The 17,260-nt window shown below is 46.4% G+C and overlaps 1 protein-coding gene across 4 annotated transcripts in view; it reads left to right on the top strand.

Annotated features, from left to right (window-relative positions):
- Positions 1 to 339: 339 nt before the first annotated feature.
- The window catches only part of B4GALT4 (beta-1,4-galactosyltransferase 4), a 35,688-nt gene continuing 18,767 nt past the window's right edge, over positions 340 to 17,260 (top strand). Inside the window, exon 1 of one of the 4 annotated variants that reach the window (XM_086616873.1) lies at positions 340 to 389. The gene's annotated coding sequence lies outside the window, so the exon portion shown is untranslated. The other 3 variants (XM_086616887.1, XM_086616868.1, XM_086616882.1) reach the window with 3 other exon arrangements.

Genomic DNA, 17,260 nt, shown 5'->3' with positions numbered 1-17,260 from the left:
AGGTGCTCCAGCCCTCGGAGCATCTCCGTGGCCTCCTCTGGCCCCGCACCCCCGCACACGGCGAGCCCGGCGGAGCTCCCGCGCCCAGCCCCGCACACCGCGGGCGCGCCGAGCCGCGGCACCGCCTGACCTGCGCTGATAAAGCCGCGATTCCCGCGTTTGCTCTGCGATCCCAACGCAAACAACCAGATAAGGCCCGCGCGGCCCGCTGCTCCCGGCCGCGCCGGCGGCCCGCGACCGCCACCGCGGGGCCGCTCTATCCCTCCTGCGGCGGGGGGGGGGGGGGGGGGGGTGTCTCTGTGGCGGGAGAAGAGGCGGCCGCTCTGTCCCCGCACTCTATGGTCGGCGGGGTGGCGGGGAGCGGGGGTCGGCGAGGCGGAGCGCGGCCGGTAAGCGGCGGCGGCGCGTCACCTCCTTCCCCGTTCCGTTCCGTTCAGGAAGGAAGGAAGGAAGGAAGGGCCCACCGCCCCCACGCCCGTGCCGCCCCGTCCATCTCACCTCCATTCCGCCCCCCCCCTCGCCCCCCGCCATCAACAGCCCGCAGAGCCGTTGGGCGCGTGCGCCCCGCCCCCGGCACGCGGCGCCGGGCTGGGAGGGGAGGGGGCGCGCGCGCGCGGTAAAGGCATCGGGATCGGGGAGTCCGGGAGTGGGAGAGGCGGGCGGCCCCCGTAAGTCGGAATTCCGGTTAAAAAAAAAAGGGGGGGGGGCGGGAGGCGCGGCGGGGAGCTGCCGGCCGGGAGGGCGGGCCTGGCCTGGCCCCGGCCGGCGGAGGGAGCGGCGTGTCGGGAAGGGGTTAAATTATGGAGGGGCGTCACTCGTTTCCGGACGGTGTTTCGGCTTTAAATCCGTGACGAAATGAGCGGAGAGGGTTTATTTAATCGCGCCTCGTGCTTCCAGCGTCTGGTAGTGGAGGAAACTTGGTCTCGGCTGTATCCATCATTTCCCTGCAGCGCAGTGTTACTGGTGTAACTGGGAAGAGGTATGCGCCCGAAAACTGCGTATCGGGTGGGAGCAGTGAGCTGTGTCGGCCTCGGAGGCTGTAAGTCCGGCGGGCGGATGTGGGGCGCGGGTGTTTTCGTTTTAACTAAAGCTTTTGAAGGGTTTCGTGGTGAATTCGTTACTGGGTGTTTCCTGCGTTTCGCACATGGGGGAACTGGAGCACGAGGTGAGTGGTGCTGTTCGGTGAGGTTTTCTCACTGGTGAGACGGAAATGTCTTCACTCGATGCTCCAGGTGTTGTTTTGGAGGAGCCAGGGCAGTGTGAGGGTGTGAGAGGAGGCGTGGGTGGGTTCGCAGGAGCCCTCGTTTGATGAAGGTGCTCCAGGTGACAATGGAGATGTGTTTGCGGGTCTTGAGGGGAGGCAGAAGTGGGGCTTGAAACTGAAAGAGGGGAGATTTTGATTGGATATAAAGAAAAAATTCTTCACTCAGAGCGTGGCGAGGCACTGGAACGGGTTGCCCAGAGAAGCTGTGGATGCCCCATCCCTGGAAGTGTTCCAGGCCAGGTTGGATGAGGCTTTGGGCAACCTGGTGTAGTGGAGGGTGTCCCTGCCCATGGCAGGGGGGTTGGAACTGGATGATCTTTGAGGTCCCTTCCAACCCAAACCACTCTACGATTCTACTAGGGAGAGTATTTGAGAAGGTTTGGTTTCTGAGTCATAATACAAATTCCTTTGAAGTATAGCTCTGATATGATTAGAAACCTTGTAGGCTTAAGATCTTCACAGCACGATGGTAGTAATAGTAGAAAAGGGGAATACAAATATTCAATTTCTTACTAATACCTGCTTTTCTCAAAGAGTTAACAATGAAGATCTCTTGTGGGTTTAACATTCTTTCCACCCTTTCACTTAACAGCAAAGAGGTTCCCAAGGGACAGCTGAGTCAGTTTAGAAGAGATCAGTTTTCAACAAAGAGGATTAGAGAAAAGGAGATAAAAGTGTAAAAAGTTAAAAAAACCCAAAGAAATAAACTGCAGGATCCGCTCATTGCCTTAAAATATTTACACTTTTTGCTAGTGAGGTTGGTAGTGAAATCTTTCTCTGAAGATTATTTTTCTCTGCAACTCAGTGGCGATTCTGTAAGTCTTCTGTTGTTAATTACAAATACTCTGATGAAATTCAGAATACTGAAAAGCATGGCTTTGGGATTTTTGTATTATTCTCTGTCACTGTTCAACTTAAATAACGTTCCATGAACCTTTTTTTAACTCTGTGAAGATACTGTAAATGAGTTTTCTTGATAAACACTGTAAGTATGATCGATCTTGGGTTTGATTTATGTAGGAATTTTCTTGTAATTTTTGTAACAGCTGTGTTTCATTTTCACAAATACTTTTCACTTAGAAGTAAGAAATTTGTTACTTCAACTTTGGAAGGCTTGCATTTTGCTTTTCCTCTCTGGTTTGAGTTGCTGTGTTCTCTCTTAAGTAATACATAGGAAAAAATAGAAGTCGAGGGGGTGCTTGATTTCTGTTTTTTTTTTTATTGCATGATCCTGTATCTAAGTTGCATGAGTGAGTTTGGGGAACGTGGAGTTTGCTGTTTTGAAGGTGGTGTGCCTGGAGATTCTGAAGCCTGGTCGAATGACTGCCTGCTTTGAGGCAAAGGTTCAGTTAAAAACCTGCTCATTTGGGCAAATATGTAGTCCAGAAGTCACCTATCAGGTGGGCAAGTGGGCTAGCTGGTTTTTTGCTTCAGAGGCTGTTTTTTTGATGCTGTGTATAAATGAGATCTTGACATTTTTGTAAAACAATGGGAGAGAGCTTTCATTGCTTTTTTTTTTATAGTTTTCAACACATTTAGGTTTTTTTCTGAGTATTGTGCCTCTGTGTTGTGTTATGAGTTTTTTTCTATTGGAAGTGCTTTGGCAATACCTTACAACTATGATTGTGTCATCTTGGTGTCCTTAAGTAATTTTTTGGCATGTATGCAGTGCTACTACTGAGAGCAACAACTAGGCAATATTTATTTGTCAGGCAATGAGTTGTGGGATAAAGTTATGCATTATAATTTGGACAATCCTTTTAAACTGATATCAGGGTGATGCTAAATGTACACAATTATAAATAATAGCAAATTTTTAGGATCTGATGTTGCTGAGGCATCTGCAGCACTAATCCTTTGTCATAGAATCATAGAATGGTTAGGGCTGGAAGGGACCTTCAAAGGTCATCTAGTCCAACCCCCCTGCAAGGAACAGGGATATCTCCAACTAGATCAGGTTGCTCAGGGCCTCATCCAACCGGGCCTTGAACGTCTCCAGGGATGGAGCATCCACCACCCCTCTGGGCAACCTGTTCCAGTGTTCTACAACTCTCATGGTAAAAAATTTTTTCCTAATATCCAACCTGAATCTACCTCCCTCTATTTTAAAACCATTACCCCTTGTCTTCAGTCCTGTGGTTGACTTTTGAACTCTTTCAGCTAGTTTGATTCATTAGTGAGATGGGGAGAGGTAATACCTGCACAGAAATGGGAAGCGAAGGGTTGGAAAGGAGCCTCTTTCCCCTACTCCACTTCTGAGTTAAGTATCATCCCCCTCGATCTCCTCTCCTGTTCCTGGAAAGAGGAAGAGCCCAGCTGCTGCTTGGCGAAGAGCAGGAAGGTTGTAGAGGGACAGGAGCTCTTTAACCTTGAGGGACAGGAGAGGAGGAGTCCACATCGCAGCTCACCTTTAGTTCTCCAGACTCCCCAGCAAGATCTGATGGGATGGGGAAAAGAGATTAGTACCTGGGTGGGAGGAAGAGTGATCCACTATCTCCCATGGCCTGAAATTTTACTGGGCTGCTTGTCCAAAAGACGTAGTAGTATCCTGATTGTTGAGGTGTACGTTTTTAGAATTAACTTCCCCAAGCGTTTGATTAAAGTTGCTTGTTGCTAGGTTGAAGTAGAATTGTTGGAACAGTTTTGAATTCTGTCAAACGCTGTTCTAGGCCGTCACGCTTCCAAAGGATGTGAGTTAGAGCTCTTAAATTGCATGTTTGAAACTCTTTTCCTGCATAAAAATCCATCTGAAAATCAGTTGAAAAATCTACGTAGATCTAAATTGTGTTCTAGCATGGAGAAAGTCCTGTATGTTTAATAGCTTAACAAAATCATACTGTCTACACAGTTTCTTGATAGCTGTCTTTGCAGTAGGCGCTGACAATTTGTAATCCTTACTGAGATAAGACTGCAAAAATAATTTAAAGGGGGAAAAAAAGTAAAATCTGTTCATGACTAAGGAAGCTTAATTTAGAATGTCTTTTGGTGCAGTTCTCGTGCTAAAGTACCTCCATAAGAAACAAATAATGGGATTCTGTTCTTAGTTATGCATTCATAATACATGTACAACTTAACTAGTTTTCATTTTTTTACAGTTTTGTTCGTAGATACTTGTAAACTGAAAACTATAAATGTGTTAAGTAACCACAGGTCTATGCTGCTTACCTTTCTTACCTTGACTTTTGTCCTGTATTGCTTTAGCGATCTGTGGTTGACACTTTGGTTAAAAAAATGTGTTGTGAAGTACTTAAAACTGAAATAAGAACGTGCGCTGTCTTAGTATGATGTTTTTCTCAGATGTTATTTTTTGTTCAGGAGAGAAGTGAGTGAGGAATTTGGCCAGAAATGTGTTGAGGTTTTGGTGTTGCTTTTTTGTTAGGTTTTATTTGGGTGCTTTTGGGAAGTGGCAAGGCCTCTGACATCTGCCATCCATACTGACTGATGCCACTCCAGCAAGACAGCAGCAGCTGCCAGAAAAGGATGGGATATTGTTGAGCTGAACCATGACCTTAGCTTTCCATTATACATGAGATTCCTGTGTTGACAGAAATCTGTTTTACCATGTGCTTTTTCAGGATATTCCACTGACATTGGAGAGAAGGAGTTTTTTTAAAAAGTACAGCATAATTTAAAAGATGTTTCTGTTGTAAGCGTGTTGGGTTTACGTGGTGGGGTTTTGGTAGCAGGAGAGGGGCTACAGGGATAACCCCTGTAAGGAGCTGCTAGAAGCTGTATCAGCTTTAAGTCAGACCCACCTCCGGCCAGGGCCAAGCCAGTCAGCGCCTCTGTGAATAAACATATTTAAGAAGGGACAAGAAACCTGCACCATGGGGGACCTGCAGTGGAGAGAGAGAGAGAGAGAGGGAGGAGAGGTGGAGGCAGGTGGCTGCCTGCACTGGGCTGCTGCCACTTGACTGGTGATGGATGCGGTGGCATGGCTTGGAGCGCTCCAGAGAGCCCTGCTCCCAGGGGACTCACTGCATGGAGTTTGTCTTGCTGGGACTGCTGTGGATCATCAGACTCAGCGCAGCTGCAGTGGAGAGAGGAACAGGATGTGAGAGAAATAGCTCTGCAGACACCAAGGTCAGTGAAGAAGGATGGGAGGAGGTGTGCTGGAGCTGGGATTCCCCTGCAGCCCATGGTGAGACAGCAGGCAGCCCTCCAGCATGCCATGAGAGAAACAGTGGACCAGTGATCCATGGAGGACCCCATGCCGAGGTGGGTGACTGCACCTGAAGGAGTTCATAGAGAACTGTCTGCTCTGGGAACGGACCCCACGCTGCTGGAGATGAATGGTGGAGCATAGATGCATCTGTAGTCTGGGAAGGGACCCCACACTGGAGCGGGGATGGCTGCACCCTAAGAAGCTGTGACTCTGTGGGAAAAGCCTGTGCTGAAGCAAGCAAGGTTACATCCTGCAGGAAGGACTCACTTTGGAGAAATTCATGGAGAACTCTCTCCTGTGGGAAGGGACCCCATGTTGGAGCAGGGGGAGAGTATGAGGAGTCCTTCCCCTGAGGAGGAAGGAGCAGCGGAAACAGTGTGTGACAAACTGAGCCATAACCCCCATTCCCCATCCCCCTGTGCTGCTGGGGGAGGAGGTAGAGCTGGGAAAAAGGGAGGGGTGGGGGGAAGGTGATTTTAAGATCTGGCTTGGTTTCTCATTATCATCTCTGAAGTAATTGATAACAAATTTAATTGACTTGTCCTCAGGCTGAGTCTGTTTTGCCTGGGGACCATGGTTGATGGGTGGTCCCTCCATGTTCTTACCTGGACTCTCAAGCCTTTTGTTACCTTTTCTCCTCTCTGTTCCACTGGAGAGGGAGGAGTGAGAGAGCGAGAGTGACTTTGTGGAGCTTAGTTGCCGCCTGGGGCTAAACCACGACGGTCAGAAGTGAGGTAGTTACGGGGTGTGCCAGTACTGTTTGCTGTGTGCCTCGCTCCATTGCTCTGACGGCGCTCCATCTGACAGTGCTGTGTCTTTTACAGTGAGGTCAGTGGCTCAGCTGTGGTTGTGTAACAAGAGAAGCCATTCATAAGTGTGTTCTGTGGCCTGGAGATGTTAGATTGCGTTTCCCAGCGTGAAATCCGAGTTCCTTACGTCCTAGGGAAGTGAAAACTGTACTGGAGCATTGGAGTAGCACCTGCTCAGTTGGCCTGTGCTCGGTAATGATGTTGGGTCGTTTGCAGCAAAGGCTCTGTGCTTGCTTCGTACAGAAAGCACAAGCTTTGCCTTTAATAGTCTCAGAAATCTTAAGCTGATGTTTCAGGCTCTGAATATTTGCCAACAGTTGGGCCTCTGTTTTACAAGTGAAATGTGACTATATAAAAATGTCTGCTGCTTGCTCACCAAATGATCTGGAAGTGTTAAAAGTAACTGTGTGTTCGTTATCTAATATTTGAGATAAAAATGCACTGCAACGCTGAAGTGCTAAAGCCAAGATTCCTCTAGGGCCACATATTAAGTGAAAACATCAACTGAAATTTCTTCTGCGTTGTTGAAATTGTTGCCTCAAGTTTGTCTACCTGAAGATAGATTTGCATAGCTGTGGCAGAATAGTTATGCCATGTAGCAATGACTGTTGAGATGAATGGTCAGAAAGTTTCAGTTGGTTAATCTGAGGGCAGCAGAAGTGTGTTGTTGCTGTTCTGGACACCAGCAGAAGACAATGAGTCTCAAAGGTATAGCTCACAGGTGTGTGCTGTGGCTGGAGGTACAGGGTGGAAAGGACTCTCACCTGGGTGTGCCAGTAGTCAGAAAATCATAGAATCACAGAATGGTTTGGGTTGGAAGGGACCTTGAAGATCATCTAGTTCCAACCCCGCTGCCATGGGCAGGGACACTCCACTACACCAGGTTGCCCAAAGCCTCATCCAACCTGGCCTCGAACACTTCCAGGGATGGGGCATCTACAATGACCCACATTCTGAGTAGGTGGGTGTGAGTAGTCGTTAAGAAGCCATACATCTCAAGCAATGCACTGGGTCTTTTAAACTACTTTCAAGTCAGTATTTCACTGCAGCTAATGAAATGCTGTATCAGGTGTAGGTGGCAAGGTGCTGGCAGGCAGGGGTGGTGGTGCAGGAGTGGCCACTATGAGAAGAGGCTGGGGGCTGCACCTGTGCTGAACACAGTTCTAGTCCGCCCCAGGATGGACCCACTGCTGGCCATGGCTGAACCCACTCGCTATGCTGGTGGTGCTTCGGGGAAAGTGTCTTCAGGAAAGGGCAAAATCCTGCACAGCAGCTGTGAGAGGATTGGGGGGATGGGGGGTGGAGGGGAGAGGGGAAAACAAAAAAAAAAAAGTGAGAAATAGTTCTGTGAACACCAAGGTCAGAGAAGGAGGAGGCGCTTCTGGTGTGGAGCAGGTACCCACCCTGAAGGAGTGGAGTTGAGCCTGGGAAGAAGGGAGTGGTGTAGGTTTTGTCTCTTACCATCCTACTCTATTTTTAATTGGCAGTAAATTAATTTTCTCCAAGTCAAGTCTGTCTTGCCTGTGATGGTAATTCATGAGTGATCTCCCTGGCTTCATCTTGACCCATGAGCTTTTTCATCTTATTATCTTCGTTCTGTCTTATTGGGGAGGGGGAAATTGAGAAGGTGGGTGTCTGGCAGCAAGAAAAATCAGTGACACACGTTCAGAGGACAATGGACTTCACGCACATTGGCACTCGGGGACTGCTTCTTTTGTCCAGTGCATTTCATGTGGAGCAAATTGTTCAGCTCTTTGATCACAAACCAAAGCAGGCCGGAACACAGGAACAGCGCTCCTTGTTTGGGGTAACGTTGGGTGGAAGAACAATGGTGTCCTTGTTAGAGATAGGTGAGGTACTGAGACGCTCCTATTTTCTTCTGGGTCGTGCACGTCACCGTTAAAGATGTATGGAGAGTCCTCTTTCAGTGCTATGACGTTCCTTTTGTATGAAATGGATTTACTGTATTTGCCTGCCAAGCCTTTCCTCGTCTACATCTGTTGCAATCCTCCTTCCATGATGCCCACGGAGACAAGAAGTTATGTAAGCGAAACATCTAGGTTATTTCCTGGTGTGTTTTGTATTCTTTATCTTTTTTAGTTTGTAATTCAGGGAGTTAGAGCTGCCAATACTTTTGTTCTTTTACATTGAGTTATCAAGTAAAAAATAGCAGGAAAAGAGCATGGTGCCAGGAGGTCTGTCTGTATTCTCCACGCAGCTGGAATGTTTTAGCTTGCAGTGGCTGTTATTCTAATCAGGCCTCACAAATGCATTTCGGTCTGTTTCTTTTTGACTTGTACGTTTCCTCTTTAAAATTGTTTGGTTTGAGGCAGTTTGTAGAATATTACTAGTTATTGCCTGGAAACGTATATTATCATCATCCTAAAATAAGCGTCCCTATTCAACTGAAAGTGGAGCTACTGGTTTTGTGCTGGTAGTTGTACCAGGTCAGACAGGCAGACCTGGAGGATCACGGAAGATTACTAGAAATACCAGTTGCCTCCGGATCTGGCTAACCCCATGTTCGCGTGAGAGCTGATGCCGGTGCAGATAAAGTACAGTTTGAGGACTGGAGTGGAGAGGAAGGTGAGACGGTGACAGTCAAGATCCAGGCTGGTCTAACCAGTGACTGACCAGTTGAAACATACAGTAGTCTTGAAGGTTTTTTTTTCTGCACCACTAAGTATCCGAAACAAGGAAGTTTTTCCCCAAAACCCTTGTGTGGTCCTGAGAAGAAGTAAGAGCTTTGTGGTGTAGAGGAGGCTTACTGCGGAAGTTCTGAAATATCTGCCTGCTCGGAATGTAGGTGTTGCCCAAAGAGTTCTAAGAGGTTTGAGTTACGGGAGAGTAACGCTTGGCGTGGGGCTGTACCTCTCCTTTCTCTCCCCACTCCTAATACGGTCCATCTGAGCCGCGCATCCTGTGGGTACTCAGGTCTCATCCTTTCTGTATTTCTATGTTAAGAGCAACAAAACTAGTGAAGGGTTTGGAGAACTTGTCCTATGAGGAGTGGCTGAGGGAGCTGGGAGTGTTCAGTATGGAGAAGAGGAGGCTCAGGGGAGACCTTGTCGCTCTCTACAATTACCCGAAAGGAAGTTGTAGGGAGATGGGGGTTGGTCTCTTCTCCCACGATATGAATGACAGGACGAGAGGGAATGGCCTCAAGTTACGCCAGGGGAAATTTAGGTTAGATATCAGGAAAAATTTCTTTACAGAGAGGGTTGTGAAGTATTGGAACAGGCTGCCCAGGGAGGTGGTGGAGTCCCCATCCCTGGAGGTGTTTAAAAACCATGTGGATTTGGTGTTGAGGAACATGGTTTAGTGACCCTGACAGTGCAGGGTGAATGGTTGGACTCGATGATCTTGAGGGTCTCTTCCAACCAGATGATTCTATGATTCTGTATGTTTTGTCATTGTATGTTGACTGGAAGCGTGAGAAAATCCCTCCTCTTACCTGACATAGGTGTGCTCATAAATTCCTCTAAGGTAGGAGCAACTTTACTGCAGGAAGTGTGTTTGTCAGCTTACTATGTAGCAGCTAGGGAGGAGGCTTAGGCAGGTTGGCAATAAAACTCTTCCTGGCAGCTGTGTGCTGGACTGGAGCTCAACCAGCACGGCCGATATTGCGGTGCTGCTGCTCCGGTAGCCTGGGAGAGCCCTGCCTGGGCAGGATGGCAGAGGCACCTCTGGTGTTTCCATGCTGCTGATGCTGTGAGGTTACTAGAGGAGTGCTGTGGGGCAAAGTGGTGGAAGAAGCACCGGTGAGGGACAATGTTGTAGTAAGAAATTACCTTTTGTGAAAAGAATGGTCAGTAAGCTGGGCTGGGTGAACCTCCCTGGCGTGAAGTACACACTTCTTTGTGTCCATGGTGACACTGTGATCAGCAGGTATTTCCGGGTGATAACGGAGAGGAGTGCAGTGGGAGCACCTGGACTTCTCCACAGGTATGGACAAGAGGGTGGGCAGCTTGATCTGTCTGTGTAAGAAGAATGGCATCTCTAATGTTAAAAATCTTCAAACGGAACAGATACCAGCGAGGCTTCAGTAGGAATTATAGTTTGCTTTTAGGAGCAAAGGCTTCAGCCTTTGTTTCGAGTTGGATGGTTTGTTCTCGTCACGACTTGTACGCAGTATTGCTTCTGGCACAGTGCTTTGATATGCCTACATGCCTCCGTGCTGGTTCTGCCGTGCTGGGAGGACAGGAGAGAGGCTGCCTGCTGTCCCAGGCTGGGACACGAGCTGAGGACAGCACTAGGGAACCTCTCGGGGCTGGGGGAAAAGCAGGATGCATTGGCTCTGTTGGTTTGTTTTTTTTTTTTAATTTCTTTTTCTGTCATCCTGTGAGTTTTGAGCTAACTCTTCCCTGCAGCATGTGAGAGGTAACAGAGGTCTCTTTATGGTGTGGAGTTTCCTGGATGAAAAGCGTCTGCTGCTTGCTAGCGCTCTCCGTACTTCTTGGAGTGACTGCCCGAGAGGAAGGAGGGATGTGGCAGCAGCAGAGTGGTTTAATGCGTTCGCTTCATTTGGCTTGAAATCCTGAGAAGTGGGAAGAGTGTTTAAGGATTGGATTTCTTATGTTCATTGGTTGGTTTTTTGAGTAGCTTATGACTTCACCATTTCTCAGCACAGTTGGTGTTTTTCTAATAGGAAAAGGTAATAGGATTACAAAAGTGTTGTATAAAAGAGATGTTAAGAACTGTTAGCTTAATGCCCTACTAAAAAACTAATCCACTGAAAAGGAGGAAATGCCTGTGAAAGGCGCAGTTTAGACTCTAGTAAAACCTGAGAACCTGAACTGTCTTGCATACAAAAGCTGCTGCTGTACAATGATCTTTCTGCCTTGTAGGTTATGACGCATTTAATTGTTTCTGGAGGGTTTACTGGAGAAGATTGCTGTACTGCTTCATGCCGGTTCCAGAGCTAACCTGTTGCCGCTTCTGACTTTGGCCTGGGTAAAATACTGAGTCAGAACAGTCTGGGTAGTACAAAGCTGATAAATGCCGTTCCAGGGAGCTCTCTCATGCTTCATTTATCCATGTGTCCTGGGCTGCATCCAAAGCAGTGTGGCCAGCAAGTTGAGGGAGGTCATTCTGCCCCTCTGCTCTGCTCTCGTGAGACCCCACCTGGAATACTGTGTTCAGCTCTGGAGCCCCCAACACAAGAATAACATGGAGCTGCTGGAGCGAGTCCAGAGGAGGCCACGAAGATGATCCGAGGGCTGGAGCACCTCTGCTATGAAGACAGGCTGAGAGAGTTGGGGCTGTTCAGCCTGGAGAAGAGAGGCCTCCGGGGTGATCTTATTGCAGCTTTCCAGTACTTAAAAGGGGCCTACAGGAAAGCTGGAGAGGGGCTTTTTACAAGGGCATGTAGCGATAGGACAAGGGACAATGGCTTTAAACTGAAAGAGGGGAGATTTAGATTAGATCTAAGGAAGAAATTTTTCACTCAGAGGGTGGTGAGGCACTGGAACAGGTTGCCCAGAGAAGTTGTAGATGCCCCATCCCTGGAAGTGTTCAAGGCCAGGTTGGATGAGGCTTTGAGCAACCTGGTGTAGTGGAGGGTGTCCCTGCCCATGGCAGGGGAGTTGGAACTAGATGATCTTTGAGGTCCCTTCCAACCCAAACCATTCCATGATTCTGTGATTCATTTCCTGCTTGAACTTATGAGGATTTTTAAAGTTAGATTGAAGTGAATCCTTTTTGCTGCTGAACGTGTTCTGCTGTCTGTGAATTTGTGTGTGAGCTCAAGGGGGTTTTAGGGGCTTCTGGAAAATCCTGTAGGACAGGAAACCTGTCCTTACTGTGCAATGTGAAACAGGTAGAGTCAGAAGGATAATTTGTGTAAATGAAGAATTAATTTTCCATGCATCAAATGAAAGTATCTCTCTGGAGGTGTTCTGCAGATATTCCATACAGGATGAATTATTTTAAATACAAACACATGGAAAGTAAAATACAGGCAGAAAGTGTGTTCTCACTGATTAATTATTCTGTTGAATGTAACTTTTTTTATAAGCAGTCATGTGATTCTAGGCTTTATCATCGTTACCATGCTGAGAAATTTTATCTAAAAATGTAGCAGGGGAAAAAAAAAGTGTTTGGAAAATAACAAGTTTTTATCAACCTAAAGTACATACAAATTTTGTTTGTAAGATTACTTTCCTTCACTACTATCTAGATCAGGGCCACCAGTAATCCATCTTTCTGCTGGTACTGTTTTTGTCTACCTAGGCATTTTGCCTAGGTGAAAAAGAATGGCCTTTAGTCTCGAATTTCTGGGTGTCTCTGAGCTTGGTAGTGCTGGTGGCTTGAATTGGGCTGCCACGTGAATGCCCCCTGCTTCGGGGTGGATTGGCCCTGCAGCCCTTGCACGGGGAACCAGCTTGCACGTATCTGTGCTGGAACCTTGCTTACTATTTTGGGCTGGATGGAGAGCGAGTTAGGACTTGGTGTTCATTCCAACAGGCTCAAGCATCAGAACTGAACACTCTTGTTTGTGGAGTGAATCATACCGCTCTGCATTTCTGGCTGATTCCTACAGGTAGCCTGAACTGTTCTGAACAGTGCTAGGGACCTTGGAGCAACCAAGTAGGGTTTGGGGTGTGTTTCAAAAAACGTAGCAGGCTACAGAACGTGAGCTGGCAGACAAGCTGCAGAGCACAGGGGCAGTTATCTGTACGGATATGATGTTGGGGAACGCCGGTCATGCGGTATCTGTGTGCCTCGATATGATGGTGGATATATTTAGAAGTGTGTTTGTAGTATCTGTCTGGATATGTCTACATGTAGATGGAGACCTTTCTCCTTTCTCATTGATTTTGGAACTGTGGATGTTGTCATAGTTGGATAACTGTTTTTTCTGTTTAATTTTTTTAATGTGTTTTTGAAATGGGTACTGTGGTGTTTTTAACCTTGTGGCCTAAAATGCTATGCCCTTGTAGTTGGCTTTAACTTTCTAAACTAGATTTGGTTATGCTTCACTGAGAATTTAAGTGAGCATCCACAGCTTCTCTGGGCAACAAATGAAGAGGCCTTAGTGTGGAACTGTAAAGCAACATCCTCCAGAGGGGCAATGAGCAAGTCTTCATTTATCTGACAAGCAAGTTTTTATTAAGGCTTAACCTCTTGCTTCTCCTTTTATTTCCAGTTATTGTCCTCTTAAGTTCATGAGGTCCCCCTCTTTGGTGGGACTCATAAAAGTGCCAGCTATTCCCTGTTTCTCAGTCGCCTTCATTCAGAAGGATACAGTTCTTTATCGTTTGAGAGTAGAATCAGACGTGCCTTTCCGTGCACACGCTGTTCTTGTGTCTCCGGGGAGGGGGGGGAACCTTCTACCTTTTAACCTGTGAAGTACTAACGTCAGGTAAATTGATGGATAAGCTGATCCGTGTATGTTTCTCCATTTAAAATACCCCACATACCTCTGTGCTCTCCACGTTTTGAAACACACTATATTCTCTGTAGAAAACATCACATTACCAAGCTGCAAGTTTACAAAACCCTAATTACACCCTTCTGTGTGTGTCGTGCTGAGTTGACTCATTGTTGTGATCACGCGTGCGCGTTTTTGCTGCTCTGTCAAAGTGCTCACAAGTATTTTGAGCAAGAGCAACATCCCGTTGCTGCCATAGAACGTGGTGAAGATGTAGTTTCAGTTGTGTGAAGTCATTCCCACTGACAGGAGCGCGGTCGGAGTACTGTCAGAGGCAAGTCCTGGGAACTTTTAGTAGCATCTGCTTTAAAGGAATCCCGCAAAGCTGACAAAGGGAACTGGTACGTGTGAGATTTCACCTAACTGAATATGAAGGGAGGAAGGTAGAAATAAGGTTGAGGGAGTGAGTTCAGAGTTTGTTTAGAATTTAACATCCTTGTACCTTAGCAATCTTACATGTGTGTGCTCTTCCTGATATTTTTTTATGAAAAAAAAAAGTATTTCGGAAGCTTGTTCTTCTGACTGTCAGTTGCTTCCTGCTGTTTCATTATCTTTTTCCGTGGATAATTCATTTTATTTTTTTAATTTTATTTGAGGGGGGAGAATTCCTTGGGAGGACAGCCCATCTGCACTAGTCTGTACACCAGAGGTAAGTGACTGTTTTTTTTAAGAAGGCAGTCCACTTCTGATAAAGTGGGAGGAGGCTACGAATTTAATAAATTGATTTTTAGCAAACACCTGTTGGTAGTCATTCCCTGCAAGTTAAGTTCGGTAACTTAACTTTAGGGTGTCCTTTTCAGCCCAAGTAAACGTAGAACACGTTTGGGTTGGGTGATGGAGAGGGGAATTCTCTCCTCATGCACAGGCATTGTGCAGGGATACCCTTGGTTTAGTGGAGAGAGATCACCCACCTCAGGGGCAGCGCTTCACCTGCCGAACGCTGCACGGAGCTTACAAAAGGCAGCAGTTTAGATTATTCTCTAGAGACTTGCAAGTAGAATTTAGATGAGCAAATTGGAAGGTCTTTGATTTAATAATTACAGGCTAATATTACCCATGGTGTCCCCAGTGTTTACTGTTCTCTGGTCGTTCCTATAGCTTATCACTGATTTCCTGTATGCAGCTATCACAGCGTGAGCTGGCGGGGGGTGGTGGACACTTTCTCATTTCTCATTTGTTTGAACCCCTGGTGTTTCGGTGATGGTTCACGGTGGGGTAAGAGGATAAAGCATTTTGGACCATTATTTCCTCAGTTGCTGCAGTTGTGAGTCGCGGTCCGAAGTGGCCGCGCTGAAATTCGGACAAAGCTGCGGTTCAGAATCACTTCTGTCCTGCACAAGTCTTTCCCTGGAATGACAGCTAATGGCAGCTAACTGGGAGCAGCGCTGGGTGGAAAGGCACACACTGGTGGTTCAGCTGGCGATGGTCAGAACCAACCGCTATCCCGTTCACTGCTCGTTAGTCCAGCTAAAAACTGGAACTGTTTGGCTCAGAGTCTATCAATGTGGTATCTGTGCTGTCACGTCTTAGAGCACCGTTTAGTATTAATTTAATTTATATTGTTATGGCATGTCTGCCAGCAAGACTCAGCAAAATGTTAGAAGTAAAATTCAATGCTGAAACAAAATATGTTCTTTGAAAATCTCAGTGTTTTTGTCTTCCCTTCCATTGATGTAGTTTTCCAATTTAATTTCCTGTTTAGTTAGGGGGCTTTTCTCCACACCTGTTGTGGAGACCAATTAAATTGAGACTTCAGAAACACAGGGAGATTTTTAACTGGGTTTAATCCATCTTCTGCTTGAACCCAATTCAAAGTCTGATTAGTTTTTCTTAACTATAAACCAGTGATTACTCTCATGTACTGACAGCAAATGCAAGAGTACTTAAAAAAACCCCAGATTATTAAAACAAAGTAGTATTTGGGGCTTATGGAGATGGTGGTCAAGCAGGACCCTAGACACAATGATTGATTGTCATTGGTTTTAGTGTGGAAAACAGTGCAGTGAGGGGTCCGTTTCAACCTCTGGTTTTAAAATGTGCAGGACCATCACGCTTTTAAAAAAGTGGTGAAGTTTTTGTAGCACAGATCTGCCAGACTTCCCATTTAAGAGAGCTGGAGAATCCCCCTCCACCACTGCCATCTTTCTCATTTCTGGATTAATGAATTCTGTTCTGAATACCACCAAGGCTGTGTTGGGACAGTTGTTCACAAAACCCAGAACAACCAGTAGGACGTTTACCAGGTCAAAAGAAGGTTTGTGTATTTAAAGTGGCCCTTTTGGGTGGGTGGATGGGGGGAGTGGAATAAGGGGGACTTGCTGTTCTTGCGTTGATCTCCAGGCTTTGGGATATCTATATGACTATTAATCCCTGATAATCTGTCCTTCTGCTTGCATTCCAGTCCAGATTTGTTTGTAATACTCAGGATAAAGTTGCTGAGTGCTGCAGAAAGATCACAGACATGAGAATTGGTTTCACAGTGATAGTGGTTCCCTCTTCAGCACTCAGTCAGTGTGTTTCATACCCTGTGCTGTAAGTAACAAAAGTTGTGTGACAGGAACCAGAAGGAGAATCAGGCTGCCAGGTGAGATCATGCAGACAGACTCATATGCACATTGCTCTGGGTTAACATCATCTGGCGTCTGGAGCAGATTGTCAGAAAGGATGCCCCAACATACTTGAGGTGAGCTTCCTCTGAGGCGTGCGTGGTGGTTCTGAGACGTTACTGGTTTTGTATGTGTGTTTTTTAGTGCTCTTCTAGGAGTATGTGAGACCTCTGCCAGGTGATTATGTAGTAAGAACTCATCGAACAGCTCTGATGATGCAGAAGGAGAAAAAAGTTTCTAGTTCACTCTTCTGTTGCCAATGTTGGCTATATAGGAGGGAGAAGTGAGGGAGGAATGGTTTTTACCACGGTGTGTAAGGGAATACACCAAGGAGGCATGCTAAGGCAGCATGAAGAAGATTTTTATAACTGAAGTCGGAGATTTGTTTGTATTTGGGTCTGAAGTCTGTATTTCTTCTGTTGGATAGCACAGAAGTTGGATACTGTTTTACTACTCGTAGCATTATGGAATTAATTGCCTTCAGAAACAGGTAGTTGGGCTTATTTATCTGTGAAATGTGTTACTGGCTGCCCCTCCAAGTTGCTTTCCAGTTGTTTATTGCAAGCTGACGGGAGAAAGTAGTGTGCTATCAGCATGTAGCTGATCCTCTTGATTTTTTGTTTTGGTTTTGCTTTTCCTAAAATGTGTATAGCTGTTCTGAACCTCATAGACATCCTTATTCTGTAGGTCAGGTGGATGTTAGGTGTTGCTCTGCAGCTGGTGTTTTCTTTCCTGTTCTGACAATAGAGCTAATGGATATCAGCAGAAGGAAAACTAGTTCTGTTCATTCTCAGGTTTCCTTTGGAGAGTAGTAGAGACCCATGCTGTCAATACCTTACAGGCTATTCTGATGATTTCCCCTGTGGAAAATCAGGAGAAAGGGTGTAAATGAGAACACTTTTTCTGTGTCTTTTAAAGCAGTAAGGCAGATTCCCAGGTGGTCTTCAGTGGAATTTACTTAAGAACAGAAAGAATTCATTGGAA

Source organism: Tauraco erythrolophus, chromosome 1 (assembly GCF_009769465.1).
Source record: "Tauraco erythrolophus isolate bTauEry1 chromosome 1, bTauEry1.pri, whole genome shotgun sequence".
Classification (NCBI taxonomy): Eukaryota; Metazoa; Chordata; class Aves; order Musophagiformes; family Musophagidae; genus Tauraco; species Tauraco erythrolophus.
This window is presented reverse-complemented; position numbering and strand designations above follow the sequence as displayed.